Below are 25091 nucleotides of genomic sequence, written 5' to 3'. Positions count from 1 at the left end.
GGGGGAGCTGCCTGACCCTCACTCCTGACTTCCCCCATGTCCCAGCTAGTGAATGGTGTGTGGGTGAGGGGGGGGGGAGGATGGTGAAGTCTGAGACAGCTCCCTCCCTGCATTACTAGTGAGAGGCTGGCTTCGCAGACAGGGGGGAGCTGCCTGACCCTCACTCCTGACTTCCCCCATGTCCCAGCTAGTGAATGGTGTGTGGGTGAGGGGGGGGGGAGGATGGTGAAGTCTGAGACAGCTCCCTCCCTGCATTACTAGTGAGAGGCTGGCTTCACAGACAGGGGGGAGCTGCCTGACCCTCACTCCTGACTTCCCCCATGTCCCAGCTAGTGAATGGTGTGTGGGTGAGGGGGGGGGGGGGGGGTGGATGGTGAAGTCTGAGACAGCTCCCTCCCTGCATTACTAGTGAGAGGCTGGCTTCACAGACAGGGGGGAGCTGCCTGACCCTCACTCCTCCGGGGTATTGTGATCTTCCTGCACACAGTGCCCTATCCCTGATACCAGGGGTGTTGTGATCTTCCTGCATGCAGTACCCTATCCCTATTAATACCAGGAGTGTTGTGATCTTCCTGCATGCAGTGCCCTATCCCTATTAATACCAGGAGTGTTGTGATCTTCCTGCATGCAGTGCCCTATCCCTGATATCGGGATGTGTGCAAGAAGATCACAACACCCCCGGTATCAGGAATAGGGCACTGTGTGCAGGAAGATCACAACACCCCCAGTATCAGGAATAGGGCACTGTGTGCAGGAAGATCACAACACCCCTGGTATTAGGGATAGGGCACTGTGTGCAGGAAGATCACAACACTCCTGGTATTAATAGGGATAGGGCACTGTGTGCAGGAAGATCACAATACCCCTGGTATCAGGGTTAGGGCACAAGTTCTAGTCACATTGACTGATCACATTACTTGTTTTGTCAAGCTACCAACTGTTTCCATTTCCCATCCCCCATATACTGTCAGTAGGAAACTTGGTAACATGAATAAATAAGAGGGCAGCCAATAGGAATACATATTCATTCCTAAACTGACCTTAACTGACCTGAAAAGTGTCAAATTGTATCATTTTCAGTTAGTGCGCACTAACTCCCAGTTAGTGCGCACTAACTCGAGTTAGTGCGCACTAATCGGTAAAAACGATTTTTAACGATTTTTTAACTAAAAAATCGTGCCTAAGACGATTTTCTTGCCCTGCCACACGATTTCTATCGTTAAGACGATATGGAAAACGATTCACATCCCTAGTAGCTATACGCCCTAGCCATGACAAAGGCAGTCTTGTCCATATATCCAGATCCCGAAAAAGTTTTTGTATCAATGGTATATAATTCAATTTAAATAAATCTCTAGGGTGACTCGAGAGTTGTATACCCAAGTACTTAATTTTTTGAGTGGCCCATCTGGAGGAGTGTGTAAGTCGCAGTCTAGTAGTAGTCTGAGGGCACGTAATATTGAGAATCTCTGATTTCTCCCAATTCACTTTGAATCCTGAAGCTTCACTAAAGTTCTGTAATTCCTGCTCTATTCCTGTTAGGGATGTATGTGGAGACCTAACTGTGAACATGATGTCATCTGCAAATAAGCAAAGTTTATACGATTCTTCTCCCACCATAGAGCAATGTATTTGGTTATTCTGTCTAATTTTAATAGCCAATGGCTCCAGGAAAAGGGCGAAGAGGGCTGGAGATAATGAACACCCTTGTCTGGTCCCCCTCCTAACAGTGAAATGATTAGAGGATCCCCTGTTTATTTTTAAACAGGCTCTGGGTTTTTCATATAATTTGTTAAGCCAGCCACAAAAGCAAGGTCCAAATCCCATTTTTTTTCATACCCCAAACAAAAATAGCCAGTGCACCATATCGAATGCCTTTTTGGCATCGATAGATAGGAAGAGGGCTTCCAACTTGCTTGAATGTGCCACCCACATCAAATTTAAGAGTTTGCGGATATTATCCCCTGCTAGTCTCCATGGTATAAATCTTGCTTGATCTTGATGTATAAGCTGTATTATATATTTATTTATTCGACCAGCAAGGATTTTTACCAGAATTTTAAGGTCTAGATTTATCAATGAGATCGGCCGGTAAGAGCCATATAATGTGGGATCACGGCCTGGTTTTGGGAGTACCGTAATACAGGTGAGGTTGGTATCATTAGCTAGAGAATACCCTTCTCTTAGTTGAAGACGTTTTGTAAGTATGCTACCAAATAAGGCCCATATTGCTTATAGAATTTTGCATTGAGGCCATCCGGTCCTGGAGATTTCCCCGGTTTGAGAGACTTGGTTTGAATAGGTACCAACATTTGTTAATCAAGAGAGCAGTGAGTCACTCTAGCTGACTAACTGAAGTTAGAGGCATTCCAGTGGGAACACTGAGAGGAGAGGATCACCTTGCTGGTGGCTGAAAGGAATCAGTAAGTTTTTGCTTGGGACATTGTCTTTCTTATAAGTATTGGGGCAAAGTTAACTATTTGGGAATATTATTTAGTGTGTTTGTGCTTTTAATAGTCAGTAAGACAGTGAATAAACAAGTTAGACTGTTTGTATTTTTAAATAGTCAGTCAATAAGGCAGCTAATAAGCAGTAGGTAGTGTGTTTATTTTTTAAAGTCTGTAAGGCAGCTAGTAAGCAGAACTGAGTGTTTGAATTAAAAAAAAAGAAAAAAAAGTAGCCAGAAGCTAGACATAAGCTAGGAGCAGTGTATACCTAAGTAAAAAGGTTGAAAGGTTCAGTCCCGTTACTCACCTTGGAAAGGTGTTGAGGTAGTGTGACTTGGTTTGAATAGGTACCAGCATTTGTTAATCAAGAGAGTAGTTAGTCACTAGCTGACTAACTGAAGTTAGACTGTTTGGTTTTCCCAACCCTCCCACCCCTCACCCACCCACCCCTAGCTCATCCTTTAATTTATAGGCAGGTGCCACTTTAATTAAAAAAAAACAAAACAACAACAACAACTTTATTGAGAATTTGATCAGACCCCTGTAGGCCACTACCAGACATATAGTGAATTCACTAATACATTTAAAGGACGTTGATTAGACATATTCCTACTCCCATAGCAACCTAAAACTTAACTAGGTTCTGATTAAAATTGAGATGAAGGCAGCAGTCCAGCAGCAAGAGGGGGGCTTCCCAGTCTTTTGCATCGAGTGTCACATGTATGAATGTTTACCCACCGGTGAGAAGTTGTACATGTGCTTGCGATGCAAAGAGCTCCTGGCTCTCAGGGAATGAGTCCGATCTCTGGAGGCTAGAGTGGCAGACCTGGAGGAGCTGAGGCAGACAGAGAGGTATATAGATGAGACCTTCAGGGACATAGTAGCCAAGTCCCAACTTCAGGCTGGTAGCCCTGGTGCTGCCTTAGAGGAAGAAGGTCTCATGATTGGAGAGCATCAACCTGGTATAGCAGGAAAGGATCCTGTAGCAAGGACCTGCTCTCCAGGTGATGCACTATCCTTTCGTACTGAGGATATCTCCCCAAGGCCTACTGCCCAGGAGGGAAGGGTTAGATCGGCTGTCATAGTAGGTGATTCGATTATTAGGAATGTAGACAGCTGGGTGGCTGGTGGGTGTGAGGATCGCCTGGTAACATGCCTACCTGGTGTGAAGGTGGCAGACCTCACGCGTCACCTAGATAGGATTTTAGACAGTGCTGGGGAGGAGCCGGCTGTCATGGTACATGTGGGTACAAACGACATAGGAAAATGTGGGAGGGAGGTTCTGGAAGCCAAATTTAGACTCTTAGGAGAAAACTTAAATCCAGAACCTCCAGGGTAGCATTCTCTGAAATGCTCCCTGTTCCACGCGCAGGTCAGCAGAGGCAGGCAGAGCTCCGGAGTCTCAATGCATGGATAAGACGATGGTGCAAGGAAGAGGGATTCAGTTTTGTTAGGAACTGGGGAACCTTTTGGAGAAGGGGGAGTCTCTTCCAAAGGGATGGGCTCCATCTTAACCAGGGTGGAACCAGACTGCTGGCGCTAACCTTTAAAAAGGAGATAGAGCAGCTTTTAAACTAGAACAAAAGGGAAAGCTGACAGTCGCTCAGCAGTGCAAGGTTTGGAGAGAGGTATCTTCAAAGGATATCAATGATGCATTAGAATTAGGCATCCCGACAGTGAGGTTCCAATAATAAGAAAAGTAGTCCAAGTGCCTGTAACTAAAAACTCACCTGAGCTAAAAAATACTAACTTATCCCTATCAATTAAAAAGCAGAATGAAAATACAAACAAAAAACAAACTTTGAAATGTTTGTATGCTAATGCCAGAAGTCTAAGAAGTAAGAAGGGAAAATTAGAATGTATAGCAGTGAATGATGACATAGACTTAATTGGCATCTCAGAGACATGGTGGAAGGAGGACAACCAATGGGACAGTGCTATAACGGGGTACAAATTATATTGCAATGACAGTGTTGTGATTGTCCAATCTGGAAGTGGATCCTTGGGCCGACCGCCGAGAAGGACAGTCGGGAGGCAGAACTCGATGATACAGATGAGGCTTCACCTGGAAACCCGTGGTCCCTCCAGAGGAGCTGTGGAGACCCGGGTTGCTAGGACTTAGGAGTCTTCGCCCTGGAAGCCGAGGTCCCCCCAAGAGGAGCCCGTAGGGACCCGAGCCGCTGGGACTTAGGAGAAGGCGGAAGAACCCACGGATGAAGACTCGGTCCGGAGTGCGAGCAGACAGAGTGGAGGTCACAAGCTGAGGTCGAGACGGGCGGCAAGCAGGCAGAGTAGAGGTCACAAGCTGAGGTCGAGACAGGCGGCAAGCAGGCAGAGTAGAGGTCACTGGCTGAGGTCAAGGCAGGCGGCGGACAGGCGAATCAGAATCAGGCAGGCAAAATCAGGTACCAGGCAAGCAGAAGAACCGGAAACAGGCAGGCAAGGATCAGGAACCAGGCAGGCAGACGAACCGGAATCAGGCAGGCAAGGATCAGGAACCAGGCAGGCAGACGAATCAGGCAACTAGAACTCCGCAGAGAGACCTCGTTGCAAGGCAAGTTTGGAAGGCTGGAAGCTGGTTTAAATACCCTAGCCGGCGTTTGACGTCAAATCCGGGTGCAGACGCCTCAAAACGCGGGTCTACGCGCGCGCGCGTTCCCCCGATGGGGGGAGGAGACGCCGCTGCCATGCGGCCCGGGAGGCCAGGAACCCGGTGGTTTGCGGCGCGGCAGAGGAAGGTAGGCGCCCGGTCACTACCCTAGTGACCGGGATCGTAACAGTACCCCCTCCTTTATGCCCCCTCCGTAGAGGACCGGTCTTCCCGGGATTGTCCTGATGGAATTGGGTCAACAGGGATTTGTCCAAAATGTTTCGAGCAGGCTCCCAAGAGTCCTCCTCGGAGCCACAGCCCTCCCAGGACAACAAATACTCCCACCGGCGATTGTGAAAGCGGACATCTCGTACCTCGTGTACTTGGTAAACCGGATCCTCAGGAGATGAGGCTGAGAGATCATCTGGAGTGAGTTGATGAAAACGGGAGTGCACAACTGGTTTCAGGAGTGACACATGAAACACATTGTGGATCTGTAGTGAAGATGGGAGACGGAGTCTGTAGGACACCAATCCTATCCGTTCAGCCACCGGGAAAGGACCACAAAACTTGGGAGCCAACTTGCGTAAATGACCAGGAAAATGCAGATTTTTGGTACTTAGCCATACCTTAGTCCCGGGTAGTAAAGCTGGAGCAGGACGTCGATGACGATTCGCTGTTGTCTGTGCTTTCTGCGCTGCTGAAGAAAGTCGAGGTTGAAGCGCTGTCCAGAGGTGATGAAGTTGAGCGGCTACGGACTGAACCGCAGGTGAAGTAACCTCCACGGGAAGTGGAACAGGAGGCCTGAGGTGCCGGCCGAAGACTGTTTGAAATGGAGATTGGCCAGTGACGGAATGTTCATGATTATTGTATGCAAATTCAGCCCAAGGCAGTAGAGAAACCCAATTATCTCTTTTCTCAGAAATGAAGCTACGAAGAAAGGTCTTGAGCGACCGATTCATTCTTTCGGTTTGTCCATTACTTTGGGGGTGGAAAGCCGTAGAGAGATTCAACAGTATTCCAAACTTTTTACAAAGAGCTCGCCAGTAGCGAGCCGTAAACTGGGGCCCGCGGTCAGAAACAATGCTTTGTGGGAGACCATGGACTCGAAAGATGTGTAGTATAAAAAGATTTGCTAATTCTGGCGCTGTAGGAAGTTTATCCAGAGGTACCAAATGCACCATTTTAGAAAAACGGTCCACAATTACCCAAATCACCGTCTTACCCTCAGAAGGAGGTAGATCTACCACGAAGTCCGTGGCAATGTGCGTCCATGGTTCAGTGGCAATAGGCAAGGGTTTTAAAAGACCCCAAGGCCTTCCTGTGAGAGGCTTCTGTCTGGCACAAACTGGACAGGATGCCACATATTCCCGTACGTCTTGTCGCACTCGAGGCCACCAGTAGAACCGGTTTAGGAGAGTCAACGTTCTTTCTTGACCGGCATGACCTCCAGTAAGTGAGTCATGAGCCCACTCCAGGACCTTCTTGCGGTCTCGTCGAGACACTACCACTCTCCCTTGCGTGGATATACTGGTGCTGGCAAGAGAGATCCTGGCTGGGTCAATAATGTATTGTGGGGAATATTCTTTTTCCTCGAGGATAGTATTTCGGGACAGGGCATTGGCCCGCATGTTTTTAGAAGCGGGTCGGTATTTTAGGACAAAATCAAACCGGCTAAAGAACAGAGACCATCTTGCTTGCCAGGGATTGAGGCGCTGGGCTTGCGAAAGGAACTCCAGATTTTTATGATCGGTGTAAACCGTGACCTGATGTTGAGCTCCCTCCAGCCACTGCCTCCATGCTTCAAAAGCTAACTTGATGGTGAGCAGCTCCTTATCGCCTATACCATAGTTATTCTCGGCAGGAGTGAATTTTTTAGAAAAGTAGGAGCATGGCAGTAAACTCCCCGTACTGGAGTGCTGTGATAGTACTGCCCCTACCGCCACGCTAGAAGCGTCCACTTCTACCACAAAAGGACGAGACGGATCTGGATGGCGTAAGCACGTCTCCAGCAGAAAGGCGTCCTTCAAATCCTGAAATGCCTTACAAGCTTCTTCAGTCCAATGACGAACATCCGCTCCTTTCCTTGTTAGAGCTGTCAAAGGTGCGACCAACCGGGAGTATCCCGGAATGAAGTGCCTGTAAAAGTTGGCAAAACCAAGGAAGCGTTGCAACGCTTTTAATCCAGTAGGCTGAGGCCATTTTTTGATGGCAGACACTTTTTCTGGATCCATGGTGAATCCGGTAGCTGAAACAATGTATCTTAAGAAGGGCAAAGAGTCTTGCTCAAAGAGACATTTCTCCAGTTTAGCGTAGAGATGTTGCTCCCGAAGAATTTGAAGAACCTGACGAACTTGCCGGCGATGTGTGGCTATATTTTGCGAGAAGATGAGAACATCGTCCAGGTAAACTATAACACAGGTGTTCAGTAGATCCCTAAGAATCTCATTCATAAGATGCTGAAACACTGCGGGGGCATTACATAAGCCGAATGGCATGACCAAATATTCGTAGTGGCCGTCCCGGGTGTTGAAGGCAGTCTTCCACTCATCTCCGGGACGGATACGCACCAGGTTGTAAGCCCCTCTTAAATCCAGCTTAGTAAAAACTTGAGCCCCCTGAAGTCTGTCCAACAATTCCGGGATCAAGGGTAACGGGTAACGGTTCTTCTTGGTAATACTATTCAAACCCCGGTAATCAATACAGGGCCGTAGTGACCCGTCTTTTTTGGCCACAAAGAAGAACCCTGCCCCCGCAGACGATTTGGACTGACGTATAAATCCCTTAGCGAGGTTTTCCTTGATGTAGTCTGACATAGCTTTAGTCTCTGGTTGGGATAATGGATACACTCTACCTCGGGGAGGTGTTGTGCCAGGAAGAAGTTCTATGGCACAGTTGAAGGGACGATGTTGTGGCAGTAACTCCGCCCTTTCCTTAGAGAACACATCGGAATAATCGCTGTATGGAGCTGGAAGTAAGGACCCAGCGTGTGCCAAGGTAATAGGTGGAACCACTGTAGACTTGATACAGGACTGGAAACACCGTGGACTCCATTGGCCAATCTGTAAATCGTCCCAGCGGATTACTGGAGAATGTTGTTGTAACCAGGGCAGGCCAAGAACTATGGGGTGTGTTGACTTTTCTAAAACGAGGAAGGAGATCTCTTCCTTATGAAGTAGTCCGGTCTGAAGAGTAACTGGGGTCGTAACCACCGAGATACACCCAGGCAATGGTGTTCCTTGGATGGAGGTGACTCATAACGGTGGTTCACGGGGCCGTGTAGTTAATTGAAGACGCTCAACCAGTGCGTGAGAGATGAAGTTCCCTCCGGCACCTGAGTCAATCAGAGCCCGTGTCTCAAAAGCACCTCCAAGAAATCTTAAAGTCACAGGTACAGTACATTGAGGAGTAGCATTAAGACAGCCCAGGAGACACTCCTCCGTTACTCCTAGGCGTGAGCGTTTCCCGGCCGCTCTTTACATTGAGAAAGGTAATGCCCTTTCCCTCCGCAATATAGACACAGCCCTTGTGTCCGGCGGCGACGTCTCTCCTCTTCAGTCAAGGAGGTTCTCCCCAACTGCATAGGCTCCTCAGTGGAAGAGGCTGCGGACGCCCCTGTGGGCCGGGAAGCCGGCGTGAGCGGTCTGGAGAAAGCTGGTGCCAGAGGCGAAAACCGTTGTGGTGGTCGTATCTCCTTGGCCCTTTGTTGCAAGCGCTGGTCAATGCGCCCAGCGAGTTCAATGAGCGTGTCCAGGTCATCAGGAAGATCTCTGGCGGCTAGTATGTCCTTAATCCGACCTGCCAGACATTCGAGGAAAATGCCCCGAAGGGCGTCATCACGCCACCCCACCTCCAGTGCGAGTGTGCGGAATTCCAAGGCGTATTCCGCCAATGTGCGGGTTCCCTGTCGGATCTGCAATAACTCAGACGTAGCCGAGGTCTGGCGAGCAGGCTCATCGAAAGCAGCCCGAAAACTAGCCACAAAGAGATCCAGATTTGAAAGTGTGACGTCATTCTTCTCCCACATAGGCGATGCCCAGTTCAGGGCCTTGCCATCCAGCAAGGAGAAAATGTATGCTACCTTGACAGAGTCGGTAGGAAACTGGCCGGGGAGTAAAGCGAACCGTACATAACATTGATTAAGAAATCCACGGCAGGCCTTGGCGTCTCCGGCGTAACGAGAAGGAGCAGGCAGCTGCGTAGGAGTTTGGACTGTGACAACCGGAGCCGGTACAGGAACTGGGACCTGCGCCTGAGGCTCGGCATCCATGCGAGTAGCCATGCGCTCCACTGTGGCTACTAATGAGTCCAGCACCTGTTGCTGCTGTACCAGGCGTTGCGCAAGACCCGGAATGGCCTGGAGACCAGCGAGATCCGCCGGATCCATGGCCTTGCAAACTGTTGTGATTGTCCAATCTGGAAGTGGATCCTTGGGCCGACCGCCGAGAAGGACAGTCGGGAGGCAGAACTCGATGATACAGATGAGGCTTCACCTGGAAACCCGTGGTCCCTCCAGAGGAGCTGTGGAGACCCGGGTTGCTAGGACTTAGGAGTCTTCGCCCTGGAAGCCGAGGCCCCCCCAGGAGGAGCCCGTAGGGACCCGAGCCGCTGGGACTTAGGAGAAGGCGGAAGAACCCACGGATGAAGATTCGGTCCGGAGTCCGAGCAGGCGGCGAGCAGACAGAGTGGAGGTCACAAGCTGAGGTCGAGACAGGTGGCAAGCAGGCAGAGTAGAGGTCACTGGCTGAGGTCAAGGCAGGCGGCGGACAGGCGAATCAGAATCAGGCAGGCAAAATCAGGTACCAGGCAAGCAGAAGAACCGGAAACAGGCAGGCAAGGATCAGGAACCAGGCAGGCAGACGAACCGGAATCAGGCAGGCAAGGATCAGGAACCAGGCAGGCAGACGAATCAGGCAACTAGAACTCTGCAGAGAGACCTCGTTGCAAGGCAAGTTTGGAAGGCTGGAAGCTGGTTTAAATACCCTAGCCGGCGTCTGACGTCAAAGGAGGCGTGTCTGCACATCCGGGTGCAGACGCCTCAAAACGCGGGTCTACGCGCGCGTGCGTTCCCCCGATGGGGGGAGGAGTCCCCGGCGGCATCTCCACGAGGAGACGCCGCTGCCATGCGGCCCGGGAGGCCAGGAACCCGGCGGTTTGCGGCGCAGCGGAGGAAGGTAGGCGCCCGGTCACTACCCTAGTGACCGGGATCGTAACAGACAGAGAGGAGCACCCGGGAGGCGGTGTGGTGCTTTATGTCCGGGATGTCATAGAGTCCAACAGGATAAACATCCTGCATGAGACTAAATGCACAATTGAATCTTTATGGGTAGAAATCCCTTGTGTGTCGGGGAAGACTATAGTGATAGGAGTATACTACCATCCACCTGGTCAAGATAATGAGATTGACAGTGAAATGCTAAGAGAAATTAGGGAAGCTAACCAAATTGGTAGTGTGGTAATAATGGGAGACTTCAATTACCTCCACACCAAAACGTTGCAAGCTACAAATTTTTTTCTTTTTTGTGCATTTATTTATTTAAAGCTGTGGGACCATCATAACACCCGCGGTTTGTTTGGCAGTAAGTCAGGTTCTCAACCACTCCGGGTCATGTTTAATCATCAGTCCATTAAAGTCCTTGAAATACTATTTTATTGATGAGTTTAAACTAATTTTTTCTTCTTTTTTTATATATGTAAAATTTTAATAAATGACGGTATTTAATTAATGAAGGACGGTATTTCCTTACTTGTGCGGAGCGCCACCGCGCTTCCTTACTTGTCTGTAGCGCTGCCGCGCTTTGTAAATCAAGTTGTTCAGGAGTTTCTTTTGAAGGAATGAACTTCCGATCCTCAGGCACTTGTGCAGTCTGATGTACGTTTCGTTCCTAGCTGCTTCAGGGACTGTTACAGCATCGGAAAGTTGTTATCCTGAACTTTGAAAATTCAAGGTTAAACTCATCGGAAAGTTGTTATCCTGAACTTTGAAAATGCAAGGTTAAACGGGAGTTTAACCTTGCATTTTCAAAGTTCAGAATAACAACTTTCCGATGCTGTAACAGTCCCTGAGGCAGCTAGGAGCGAAACGTACGTCGGACTGCACAAGTGCACAAGGTTAAACTCATGCAAGGTTAAACGGGAGTTTAACCTTGCATTTTCAAAGTTCAGGATAACAACTTTCCGATGCTGTAACACGCCATGGACCCAGGCCTGTATTGAAAGGCCTGCAAATAACCCCACAAGAGAGGAGCGATAGCTACCTGGACTACAACAGGCTTCAGCTGTGTCAGCACTGCTACCTGGATTAAAGTGCATACAAAGCTCTCGTGGAGGAAATTGATCTCAGCCGTGGATCAAGCAGGAGGAGGTCACGACAGTACATACAGTGGTCTCATTTGTAGTGTACATTATAGCACTGCACCGTACATCTTTGGGCAGTTTTCCAGACTCACATATATTGGTGCAGTAATGCTCTTTTAAGCCAAATCCTCAGTAAGATTCTTTTGAAGTTAAAGGTTTGTTGTGTGCACATACAGAGGGCTCAGTTATAGTGTACATCAAGGGACTGCACTGTGCATCTGTGGGCAGTTTTCCATACTCACATATAAGAGGCCTACTGGGGATATGGCTTAAAAGAGCACTGCTGTACCAATATATGTGAGTCTGGGAAACTGCCAACACACGCACAGTGCAGTGCCTTGATGTGCACTACAACTGGGTAAGAACTTAAGAAAATGCTATACTGGGTCAGACCAAGGGTCCATCAAGCCCAGCATCCTGTTTCCAACAGTGGCCAATCCAGGCCATAGGAACCTGGCAAGTACACAAAAACTAAGTCTATTCAATGTTACCATTGCTAATGGAAGTGGCTATTCTCTAACAGGCCGATACAGTACAGTGCGCTCCGGAGCGCACTGTTAGCCTGCTATTGGATGCGTGTTTTCCCTTACCCCTTATTCAGTAAGGGGAGGAAAACGCGCGTCCAACCCGCGGCACCTAATAGCGCCCTCAACATGCAAATGCAGGTCGATGGCCCTATCAGGTATGCGCGCGGGATACAGAAAGTAAAATGAGTAGCCAAGACACACATTTTACTTTCCGGCGCCAGGAAAGTGCACAGAAAAGCAGTAAAAACTCCGACTTAATATCATAGCGATATTAAGTCGGAGGTCGCGAAGAGTAAAAAAAGTAAAAACAAAAAAAAAATTGAATTCGGCCCGCGGCTGTCAGGCCGAAAACCGGATGCTCAATTTTGCCGGTGTCCAGTTTCCGAGACCGTGGCTGTCAGTGGGCTCGAGAACCGATGCCGGCAAAATTGAGCGTCGGCTGTCAAACCCGCTGACAGCCGCCACTCCTGTCAAAAAGGAGGCGCTAGGGATGCCCTAGTGTCCCTAGCGCCTCCTTTTCCCCGTTTCTACCGCGCCACCTAATTTGAATACTGCATCGCGCGCACCGGCGAGGGGCCGGTGCGTGCGCCGGGAGAGCGGGCGTTAGTCCGCTCTCCCGCGGACTTTACTGAATCAGCCTGACTGTGAACTTAATAGCAGGTAATGGACTTCTCCTCCAAGAACTTATCCAATCCTTTTTTAAACACAGCTATACTAACTGCACTAACCACATCCTCTGGCAACAAATTCCAGAGTTTAATTGTGCATTGAGTAAAAAAGAACTTTCTTCGATTAGTTTTAAATGTGCCCCATGCTAACTTCATGGAGTGCCCCCTAGTCTTTCTACTATCCAAAAGAGTAAATAACCGATTCACATCTACCCGTTCTAGACCTCTCATGATTTTAAGCATCTCTATCATATCCCCTCTTAGCCATCTCTTCTCCAAGCTGAAAAGTCCTAACCTCTTTAGTCTTTTCTCATAGGGGAGCTGTTCCATTCCCCTTATCATTTTGGTAGCCCTTCTCTGTACCTTCTCCATCGCAATTATATCTTTTTTGAGATGTGGTGACCAGAATTGTACAGAGTATTCAAGGTGCGGTCTCACCATGGAGCGATAGAGGCATTATGATATTTTCTGTTTTATTCACCATTCCCTTTCTAATAATTCCCAACATTCTGTTTGCTTTTTTGACTGCTGCAGCACACTGAACTGACGATTTCAATGTGTTATCCACTATGACGCCTAGATCTCTTTTTTCGGTTTTAGCACCTAATATGGAACTCAACATTGTGTAATTATAGCATGGGTTATTTTTCCCTATATGCATCACCTGCACTTATCCACATTAAATTTCATCTGCCATTTGGATGCCCAATTTTCCAGTCTCACAAGGTCTTCCTGCAATTTATCACAATCTGCTTGTGATTTAACTACTTTGAACAATTTTGTTTCATCTGCAAATTTGACTATCTCATTCGTCGTATTTCTTTCCAGATCATTTATAAATATATTGAAAAGTAAGGGTCCCAAAACAGATCCCTGAGGCACTCCACTGTCCACTCCCTTCCACTGACAAAATTGTCCATTTAATCCTACTGTCTGTTTCCTTTCTTTTAGCCAGTTTGCAATCCACGAAAGGACATCGCCACCTATCCCATGACTTTTTACTTTTCCTAGAAACCTCTCATGAGGAACTTTGTCAAAGGCCTTCTGAAAATCCAAGTATACAACATCTTCCGGTTCACCTTTATCCACATGTTTATTAACTCCTTCAAAATAGTGAAGCAGATTTGTGAGGCAAGACTTGCCTTGGGTAAAGCCATGCTGACTTTGTTCCATTAAACCATGTCTTTCTATATGTTCTGTGATTTTGATGTTTAGAACACTTTCCACTATATTTCCTGCCACTGAAGTCAGGCTAACCGGTCTGTAGTTTCCTGGATCGCCCCTGGAGCCCTTTTTAAATATTGGGGTTACATTTGCTATCCTCCAGTCTTCAGGTACAATGGATGATTTTAATGATAGGTTAGAAATTTTTACTAATAGGTCTGAAATTTCATTTTTTAGTTCCTTCAGAACTCTGGGGTGTATACCATCCGGTCCAGGTGATTTACTACTCTTCAGTTTGTGAATCAGGTCTACTACATCTTCTAGGTTCACCGTGATTTGATTCAGTCCATCTGAATCATTACCCATGAAAACCTTCTCCAGTACGGGTACCTCCCCAACATCCTCTTCAGTAAACACCGAAGCAAAAAAATCATTTAATCTTTATGCTATGGTCTTATCTTCTCTAAGTGCCCCTTTAACCCCTCGATCATCTAGTCGTCCAACTGACTCCCTCACAGACTTTCTGCTTCGGATATATATTAAAACATTTTTACTGTGAGTTTTTGCCTCTACAGTCAACTTCTTTTCAAGTTCTCTCTTAGCCTGTCTTATCAATGCCTTACATTTAACTTGCCAACATTTATGCTTTATCCTATTTTCTTCTGTTGGATCCTTCTTCCAATTTTTGAATGAAGATCTTTTGGCTAAAATAGCTTCTTTCACCTCCCCTTTTAACCATGCCGGTAATCGTTTTGCCTTCTTTCCACCTTTCTTAATGTGTGGAATACATCTAAACTGTGCTTCTAGAATGGTATTTTTTAACAATGACCACGCCTCTTGGACATTTTTTACTTTTGTAGCTGCTCCTTTCAGTTTTTTTCTAACAATTTTTCTCATTTTATCAAAGTTTTCCTTTTGAAAGTTTAACACGAGAGCCGTGGATTTGCACACTGTCCTCCCTTCCAGTCATTAAATCAAATTTGATCATATTATGATCACTATTGCCAAGTGGCCCCACCACCGTTACCTCTCTCACCAAGTCCTGTGCTCCACTGAGAATTAGATCTAAAATTGCTTCCTCTCTCGTCGGTTCCTGAACCAATTGCTCCATAAAGCTATCATTTATTCCATCCAGGAACTTTATCTCTCTAGCGTGTCCCGATGATACATTTACCCAGTCAATATTGGGGTACTTTAAGACTCCCTTTATTACTGCACTACCAATTTGGTTAGCTTCCCTAATTTCTCTTAGCATTTCACTATCCGTTTCACCATCTTGACCAGGTGGACGGTAGTATACTCCTATAACTATAGTCTTCCCCGACATACAAGGGATTTCTACCCATAAAGATTCAATTTTGTATATAGACTCATGCAGGATGTTTATCCTGTTGGACTCTATGCCATCCCGGACATAAAGCGCCACACCTCCTCCCGGGTGCTCCTCTCTGTCATTGCGATATAATTCGTACCCCGGTATTATTTATTTAATTTATTTAACACTTTTTATATACCGGCATTCGTAGGACACATCATGTCGGTTCACAAGTAACTGAGAAAGGAAATTACAATGAACGAGGATGGAGGGCTAACTGGGAAATAGTTGGATAATATACGAACTGGATAACATATGAAAGTACAGGATAGAAAGTCAATGAGCAGAGATATAACTTTGTTGAACGACATGGAATTTGCTTATCCATGTTAAGATGAAATATGCGTAAGCAATATTAAGGGGGCATTTGTGTGCACTTATAAACTTAGTATATGAACTTATTTACAGTATAAAGGAGGCATGTGCACTTATATACAATTATATGCAGAGGGGGGAGGGAGGGAACGAGGGGGGAAAGGAGGAGGGGGTGGAGGGAACAAGGAAACATTATGGCAAGGTACTTTCAGGGAAAGGTTGCTAGAGGGTGACGGGTGGGGTGGAAGGGAGGCTGCGGGGTGCAGGGGAAAGGTGTGGGGAAGGGAGCAGGGGGGGTACTGGGATGGTAAGAGGGAGGTAAGGAGAAGGTATGGAGGCTGGGCGGGAGCTGGGATAGTTCAGAGATGAACAAAGATTAGGGTTGAGAGGAGTTGGGGTAAGCCTGTTTAAAGAGCCATGTCTTGATTCCTTTTTTGAAGTGGCTCAGGGACGGTTCTAAATGGAGTTTGGCAGGAAGTGAGTTCCAGAGGGTGGGGCCCGCAATGGAGAAGGCTCTTTCCCTGGTAGTGGTAAGGTGCCCAATTTTGAGTGAGGGGGTTTGGAAGGTGCCGGCGAGGGAGTTTCTAGTAGGGCGATTAGTTTGGCGGAACTGTGGCATATCTTCAAGCCAGGGGGAGTTGTTTTTGTATAATGTGTTATGGAGGATGGTAAGTGTTTTGTATTGGGAACGGAAGGCAATGGGGAGCCAATGTAGATCTTGTAATATGGGAGTGATATGATCACGGTATAGCACTGTCCCATTGGTTATCCTCTTTCCACCATGTCTCTGAGATGCCAATTAAGTCTATGTCATCATTCACTGCTATACATTCTAATTCTCCCATCTTACTTCTTAGACTTCTGGCATTAGCATACAAACATTTCAAAGTTTGTTTTTTGTTTGTATTTTCATTCTGCTTTTTAATTGATAGGGATAAGTTAGAATTTTTTAGCTCAGGTGAGTTTTTAGTTACAGGCACTTAGACTATTTTTCTAATTATTGGAACCTCACTGTCGAGATGCCCTAATTCTAATGCATCATTAGTATCCTTTATGACATAGTGAGGGCAAAAGTAGCACTGGCGCCATTTTGAATATTGGCAATATGGCCCGAGTGCAGGAGGTCGCTCCCAGACCCCCGCTGGACTTTTGGCAAGTCTTGTGGGGGTCAGGAGGCCCCCCCAAGCTGGCCAAAAGTCCCTGGGGGTCCAGCGGGGGTCCGGGAGCGATCTCCTGCACTCGTGATGTCGGGTGACAGGAACCAAAATGGCGCCGGCGCTACCTTTGCCCTGTCATATGGTAAGGGCAAAGGGCCACCGGCACCATTTCTATTAACGCAGCCGTGGCCCGAGAGCGGGAGATCGCGCTGGGACTCCCCCCACTGGATCCCAGGTAATTTAAAACATTTTGGGGGGGTTCGGGAGGGTGGGGGATTTGTTTTAAAGGGTTGGGATGGGTTTTAGGGTTGTTTTGGTGTGCCGGTTTCCCCGCCGATTTACGATTTGACGATTTTTTAACAAAAAAAACCCATGACGATCAGATTTCCCTCCCCCCCCCAGCCAAAATCGATCGTTAAGATGATCGATCACACGATTCACATCCCTACTTCAAAAGGCAGTGCCAGTCCACCATTAAAGTTAAAAAGAGAGCTGTTCCAATCTAAAATATTTGGAGGGGCAGGCAATTCCATCCGGAAAAAAATGAACTTTAAAGATGATGCACCGCCACCACCGGTTTCTGACCCTGTAGTTTTGGCGGATGCCTGTTTTGGAGATGAGGGAAGAGGAGGCTGAGTCATGCAAGACAAAAGGGTGAGACCCGAAAGCAGCAGTGCCATAGCAGACTCAACCTAGCGCTGAAAATGTAGCGCTGGCACTGTTTGTTTCTGATTCCGATGAAGAATCATGTTGGGTGGGATTCTCATCATCAGAAGTGGAAGAAGTAATATTGAAGGTTTAGGAGGATTAGTTAGTTCTGTCTTAGCCTCCACTTCAGTGCTGCAAGGGAGATATGAAACTGATGATGATGAGGAGGAAGAGCAGTCAGCACAGGCACAGAATGTGACTGATGCCCCTGGCATTGCTTCTCAGGGTGGTGCACCAGTGCCAGCATCCACCCCGAAGGCTATAGAGAAGGGATCACGAAAGAAATCTATGATCTGGCCACTTTAAAGTGACAGAGGACCCACGTTTTGCTCAGTGTAATTATTGTGGCAGGGCTATTAGCAGAGGCAAGCAAATGGGACATCTAACTAATTTTGGCATAATGCATCATATGGAGAAGCAACACCCAACAGTCCTGTCATCTCGGGATGATGGCAGTACCAGTCAGGGGACCTCATTTTCCAGCCAGCATAAAGTGTTTGAAAAGGACCAGAGTCACCCCACACCCTCAGCTCCTTCTAACAGTTAGGTGACAGGCCAGCAGCCACCTGCCATGTCTCAGAATTGACAACCCAACATGGAGGAAATGGGGTGGTGTTCAGTAATGCTATCCCAGGGAAGAAGGCAGGCAGCCTCAAAAGTTGTATCCGGGAGCATCGGGGAAATGATTGCCCTTGCAGGTAGTGGAGAATGTGGGTTTCAAGCATTTGCTGAAGGTCTTAGTTAGCATTTGCTGAAGGTCTTAGTTCCAAATTACAAAGTCCTCTCCAGAACCACATTTAGCAGGACAGTCATCCCCATCCTGTACAACCAGTGTCACAGTTGCTTCCAAGCGCTGCTAGCTAAGGCAAGGGGAGTTTGCAATTCACCAGCGATATCTGGACCACCATGAATGCTGCACACTTTTTTCTCTCCATGACAACGCACTGGTGGGACCAGGCTGAGGCAGGGGCAGGCAGCAGCTCTATTATGAACAAGTATCAGGGTGGAGGTGGGCTTTACTGCACACCCACCTGATGGATGAGGCCCATACCTCAGCCAATATTCTAGCATGCATCAGACAGATGCTGGTGGGCTGGCAGCTACACCAGTGACACAGGAATCTTCAGGCAGGGTTCTTTGTCACAGACAATGGTGCAAACATGGTAAAGGCAATATGCAACTGGTGCTTTCAGAACATCTGATGTTTTGCACACACTCTGCACCTGGTAGTGAAGTCAGCTCTGGGGTTGGAGTCCAATCACCAAGAGAATGAATATTTGTATACGTTAATACACAGTGCAGGAACACTGCAGCACACTTCCATAGAAGTGTGAAGGCGGGGCAGGTTGTCCGACAAAAGCAGACTGATTTGGAGATGCGCCACAAGCATCTAATTCAGGACATTTTCACCCAATAGAATTCCACCTATATGATGCTGCAGAGGTTAGTGGAGCAGCAGACACCCCTTCATGAACATTCTGTGGCAATGGACATAGATGTGCAGTGTCCCCTAGGGTATCATGATTGGTTAGTCATGAGTCAGCTGGTAAAAATCCTGCAGCCCTTCAAGGATGCCATGGAGGAGCTGAGTTCCAGAAGTGCCACCTTGGCTGACATCATCCCTATAGTTAATTTTCTGGAGGAAAATTTGGAGGGCTTTAAACAGAGGGAATGACAGCAAAGGTGCTGCATTGTCTGGACTTTTTGCAGAAGCAGTGCAAGAGAGATTAAGATCTTTAACAAAAGACCACACATACATGCTTGCCACAGTCTGTGATCCCTGTGTGAAAGGGAAACTCGCCCTACAGTCCGATTGTCTCACATTTGTGAAGGACCTGCTGTTAGTAAAAGTCCGTGAACAGGAGCACCATAGGCAGAGACAGATTAGGCATGAAGCAGAGGAGGATACAGGGGGAACTTCAGAGAGTAGTGCAAGCCCAAGCAGGAGCAGCCCTCTGTCAGCGATAGCTAGTACTTCCTCCTCCACTTCAGTACACCAAAGCCATGTTGCCCATAAATATGCATCTGTTCTGGAACGGGCTAGAGTGAAAGCAGCTGGCAAGAAGGACTATCAGCCCACCCAAGCAAAGGACACACCAGCACAAATGTCAGTGATACGGTATCTCACAGAGTCCTTAGAGGACATGCAGACCAATCTGTTGGCATATTGGGCATACAAGTGCACTGTCTGGCCACACCTAGCCAAAGTGGCTCAGTGATATCTGTCATCTCCACCAACCAGTTTGCCCAGTGAACGTGTATTTTCAATGACAGGGGATATCATGAGCCCCCACCGCTCAAGGCTGGCACCAGAGTTGATGGAAATGCTAGTGTTTTTGAAAATAAACATGCCTTTGCTTGGGTTTCCAAATTTTCCCTGTGAATGGCAAGATGAATAAAAGCAATTTAAAGCCTTGCAGCAGCTCCAACTGCCTCATATGCTCCAGATAATATCAGCACATGTCTTTCTATATGTTCTGTGATTTTGATGTTTAGAACACTTTCCACTATTTTTCCTGGCACTGAGGTCAGGCTAACCGGTCTGTAGTTTCCCGGATCGCCCCTGGAGCCCTTTTTAAATATTGGGGTTACATTTGCTATCCTCCAGTCTTCAGGTACAATGGATGATTTTAATGATAAGTAACAAATTTTTACTAATAGGTCTGAAATTTCATTTTTTAGTTCCTTCAGAACTCTGGGGTGTATACCATCCGGTCCAGGTGATTTACTACTCTTCAGTTTGTCAATCAGGCCTACCACATCTTCTAGGTTCACCGTGATTTGATTCAGTCCATCTGAATCATTACCCATGAAAACCTTCTCCATTACGGGTACCTCCCCAACATCCTCTTCAGTAAACACCGAAGCAAAAAAATCATTTAATCTTTCCGCGATGGCCTTATCTTTCTAAGTGCCCCTTTAACCCCTCGATCATCTAACGGTCCAACTGACTCCCTCACAGGCTTTCTGCTTCGGATATATTTAAAAAAGTTTTTACTGTGAGTTTTTGCCTCTACAGCCAACTTCTTTTCAAATTCTCTCTTAGCCTGTCTTATCAATGTCTTACATTTAACTTGCCAATGTTTATGCTTTATCCTATTTTCTTCTGTTGGATCCTTCTTCCAATTTTTGAATGAAGATCTTTTGGCTAAAATAGCTTCTTTCACCTCCCCTTTTAACCATGCAGGTAATCGTTTTGCCTTCTCTCCACCTTTCTTAATGTGTGGAATACATCTGGACTGTGCTTTTAGAATGATATTTTTTAACAATGACCACGCCTCCTGGACATTTTTTACTTTTGTAGCTGCTCCTTTCAGTTTTTTTCTAACAATTTTTCTCATTTTATCAAAGTTTCCCTTTTGAAAGTTTAGCACGAGAGCCTTGGATTTGCACACTGTTCCTTTTCCAGTCATTAAATCAAATTTGATCATATTATGATCACTATTGCCAAGCGGCCCCACCACCGTTACCTCTCTCACCAAGTCCTGTGCTCCACTGAGAATTAGATCTAAAATTGCTCCCTCTCTTGTCGGTTCCTGAACCAATTGCTCCATAAAGCTATCATTTATTCCATCCAGGAACGTTATCTCTCTAGCGTGACCCGATGATACATTTACCCAGTCTATATTGGGGTAATTGAAGTCTCCCATTATTACTGCACTACCAATTTGGTTAGCTTCCCTAATTTCTCTTAGCATTTCACTGTCCATCTCACCATCTTGACCAGGTGGACGGTAGTATACCCCTATCACTGTAGTCTTCCCTGACACACAAGGGATTTCTACCCATAAAGATTCAATTTTGTATTTAGTCTCATGCAGGATGTTTATCCTGTTGGACTCTATGCCATCTCGGACATAAAGCGCCACACCTCCTCCCGACTGCTCCTCTCTGTCATTGCGATATAATTTGTACCCCGGTATAGCACTGTCCCATTGGTTATCCTCTTTCCACCATGTCTCTGAGATGCCAATTAAGTCTATGTCATCATTTACTGCTATACATTCTAATTCTCCCATCTTACTTCTTAGACTTCTGGCATTAGCATACAAACATTTCAAAGTTTGTTTTTTGTTTGTATTTTTATTCTGCTTTTTAATTGATAGGGATAAGTTAGAATTTTTTAGGTCAGGTGAGTTTTTAGTTACAGGCACTTGGACTACTTTTCTAATTATTGGAACCTCACTGTCGGGATGCCCTAATTCTAATGCATCATTAGTATCCTTTAAAGATACCTCTCTCCGAACCATGCGCTGCTGAGCGACTGTCGGCTTTCCCCTTTGTTCTAGTTTAAAAGCTGCTCTATCTCCTTTTTAAAGGTTAGCGCCAGCAGTCTGGTTCCACCCTGGTTAAGGTGGAGCCCATCCCTTCGGAAGAGACTCCCCCTTCCCCAAAAGGTTCCCCAGTTCCTAACAAAACTGAATCCCTCTTCCTTGCAGCATCGTCTCATCCACGCATTGAGACTCCGGAGCTCTGCCTGTCTCTGGTGACCTGCGTGTGGAACAGGGAGCATTTCAGAGAATGCTACCCTGGAGGTTCTGGATTTAATCTTTCTACCTAAGAGCCTAAATTTGGCTTCCAGAACCTCCCTCCCACATTTTCCTATGTCGTTGGTGCCCACGTGTACCATGACAGCTGGCTCCTCCCCAGCACTGTCTAAAATCCTATCTAGGTGACGCGTGAGGTCCGCCACCTTCGCACCAGGTAGGCATGTTACCAGGCGATCCTCACGCCCACCAGCCACCCAGCTATCTACATTCCTAATAATCGAATCACCAACTATGACGGCCGACCTAACCCTTCCCTCCTGGGCAGTAGGCCTTGGAGAGATATCCTCAGTGCGAAAGGACAATGCATCACCTAGAGAGCAGGTCCTTGCTACAGGATCCTTTCCTGCTACACCTGGTTGGTGCTCTCCCATTATGAGACCTTCTTCCTCCAAGGCAGCACCAGGGCTGCCAGTCTGAAGTTGGGACTTGACTACTATGTCCCTGAAGGTCTCATCTATATACCTCTCTGTCTGCCTCAGCTCCTCCAGGTCTGCCACTCTAGCCTCCAGAGATCGGACTCATTCTCTGAGAGCCAGGAGCTCTTCGCATGCACATGTACAACTTCTCACCGGTGGGTAAAAAATCAAACATGTGACACTCGATGCAAAAGACTGGGAAACCCCCCTCTTGCTGCTGGACTGCTGCCTTCATCTCAATTTTGATCAGTTCCTAGTTAAGTTTTAGGTTGCTATGGGAGTAGGAATGTGTCTAACTTCCTTTAAATGTATTAGTGAATTCACTATGTGTCTGGTAGTGGCCTACCGGGGTCTGATCGAATTCTCAATAAAGTTTTTGTTGAATTTTTTTTGTTTTGTTTTGTGAAAGTGGCACCTGCCTATAAATTAAGGGATGAGCTAGGGGTGGGTGGGCGAGGGGTGGGAGGGTTGGGAAATACAAACAGTCTAACTTCAGTTAGTCAGCCTGAGTGACTCACTGCTCCCTTGATTAACAAATGTTGGTCCCTATTCAAACCGAATCACACTACCTCAACACCTTTCCAAGGTGAGTAACTGAGTGTTCTCCAGACTTTTAAAGAGCTGACTGTTTGTTTTTAATACTAACTGAGTGCATTGTATTGAAAAAAAAAAAAAACACAAAAAAAAACCCCCCACAAAAAAGTAGCCAGAAGCTAGAAATAAGCTAGGAGCAGTATATACCAAAGTAAAAAAGTTGAACTATTCAACTTTTTTACTTTGGTATATACTGCTCCTAGCTTATTTCTAGCTTCTGGCTACTTTTTTGTGGGGTTTGTTTTTTTTTTGTGTTTTTTTGTTTTTTCAATACAATGCACTCAGTTAGTATTAAAAACAAACAGTCAGCTCTTTAAAAGTCTGGAGAACACTCAGTTCTGCAGACTTTTAAAAATAAACACACTATCTACTGCTACCTTATTGACTGACTAAAAATACAAACAGTCTAACTTGTTTATTCACTGCCTACCTACTGCTACCTTATTGACTGACTAAAAATACAAACAGTTTAACTTGTTTATTCACTGCCTACCTACTGCTACCTTATTGACTGACTATTTAAAAATGCAAACAGTCTAACTTGTTTATTCACTGCCTTTCTGACTATTAAAGGCACAAACACACAAACACACAAAATAATATTCCCAAATAGTTAATTAATCTAAGCCCAATTTTATAATATTCATGCGCAGTTGCGCGCATGTTATAAAATCCAGGGTCAGCGCGTGCAAGGGGGTGTACACAAATGCACCTTGCGCGCGCCGAGCCCTAGGGGAGCCCCGATGGCTTTCCCCATTCCCTCTGAGGCCGCTCCAAAATCAGAGTGGCCTCGGAGGGAACTTTCCTTCAGCCACCCCCACCTTCCCCTCTCTTCCCCTATCTAACCCGCCCCCCAGCCCTACCTAAATCCCCCCCACCTTTATTTTGTTAGTTGCACCTGCCTCTGAGCAGGAGTAGGTTGTTTGCGCCGGCCGAGTGCCAGCGCGCAATCCCAGGGCCCAGTGGAAGTGGAGAGGCTTCTGCTCATGCCCAGGCCCCTCCCCCGGACCGCCCTGCCCATGCCCCACCCAGTTTATCAAGCCCCAGGACTTGCACGCGTCCTGGGGCTTGCACTCGTTGCTGGGCCTATGCAAAATAGGCTCGGCGCACGTAACCCCCCCTACGCACGTAAATCCACCTGGATTTACTTGCATAGGCTTTGAAAATCTGCCCCATAGAGGGCAGTAGTAAGAAGAGATTGAGAAATTGGGTAAAGATACAGGGGACGGGTTGGAGCTGATGTTGGTTTAATTAAGGGAATTTATATACTCATTTACCCAAAGTGGAAAGAGAACCAGAGGGAGAGACTGGGCTAACTGGTTTTTATTTGCCATCATTTACTTTTACTATACTCTTTAGAAATATATTCAAACAGAATGAAATTTCTGTAAATTTTCGGTGGAATTGTGCAGATTTTGTGTGTGCTTTTCCAATTGCAAGAAACGGGACTAGAGAGAATTATAGAATAACTTAGAGCCTAATTTTCAAATCTATGGTACACTGTTTAGGTGCATAAGTGAATGCGTAGAGATTTATACTAGTATTGCATAAACTGTGTGCCAGGAGCTGCACGGTTTATAAAATACTATGTATGTCTGCTCAGAATGTATGCGTGCATGTTTCAGTATGTGCAAATATTTCCAATGCAAGAAAATGCATACTTTTTCCACCAGTTCACCTATACCCTTTAGCACTTCACCCTAAACCTCCTCACCAGTTCCCTCAGATCTCCCACCCACCACCTACACCATACAAGTCTCAATTCCAGTTCCAATTTATTTCTTGATGAATCACATTTCTTATAAATAAATCAATGCGATGTACATAATCTGATTTCACTTGCATGAGTCAATTAGGTTTAAAAGTGTACAAATAATTTATTTTTATTTATTTTTAGCTTTTCTACACTGATGTTCCTGTAAAATATACATATCACAACGGTTTACAATGCAACTAAAACGTTCACTCAGGGCGATACAAAGAACAGAGGTAGCAATTAACAGTAGAACGGGACCTAACATAACATGTCCTTACATGATAACTCAAAGCAAATCATCTCAAAACAGATGAGATGAAAGCTGGATAAAACAACGGAGAAAATGAACTGGACAATGGTGTCCGATTGGATTTATTACATTGGAAATAATGTAATAAATCCATGTATATTTCTTATAAAATAGCAACTACTGCACTTACTGTAGTAAATCTGTTGTAGATCTGTTG

The sequence above is a fragment of the Rhinatrema bivittatum genome, chromosome 6, assembly GCF_901001135.1.
Source record: "Rhinatrema bivittatum chromosome 6, aRhiBiv1.1, whole genome shotgun sequence".
NCBI classification, from domain to species: Eukaryota; Metazoa; Chordata; class Amphibia; order Gymnophiona; family Rhinatrematidae; genus Rhinatrema; species Rhinatrema bivittatum.
The sequence above is the reverse complement of the archived record's forward strand: the minus strand, read 5'-3'. Positions refer to the sequence as shown.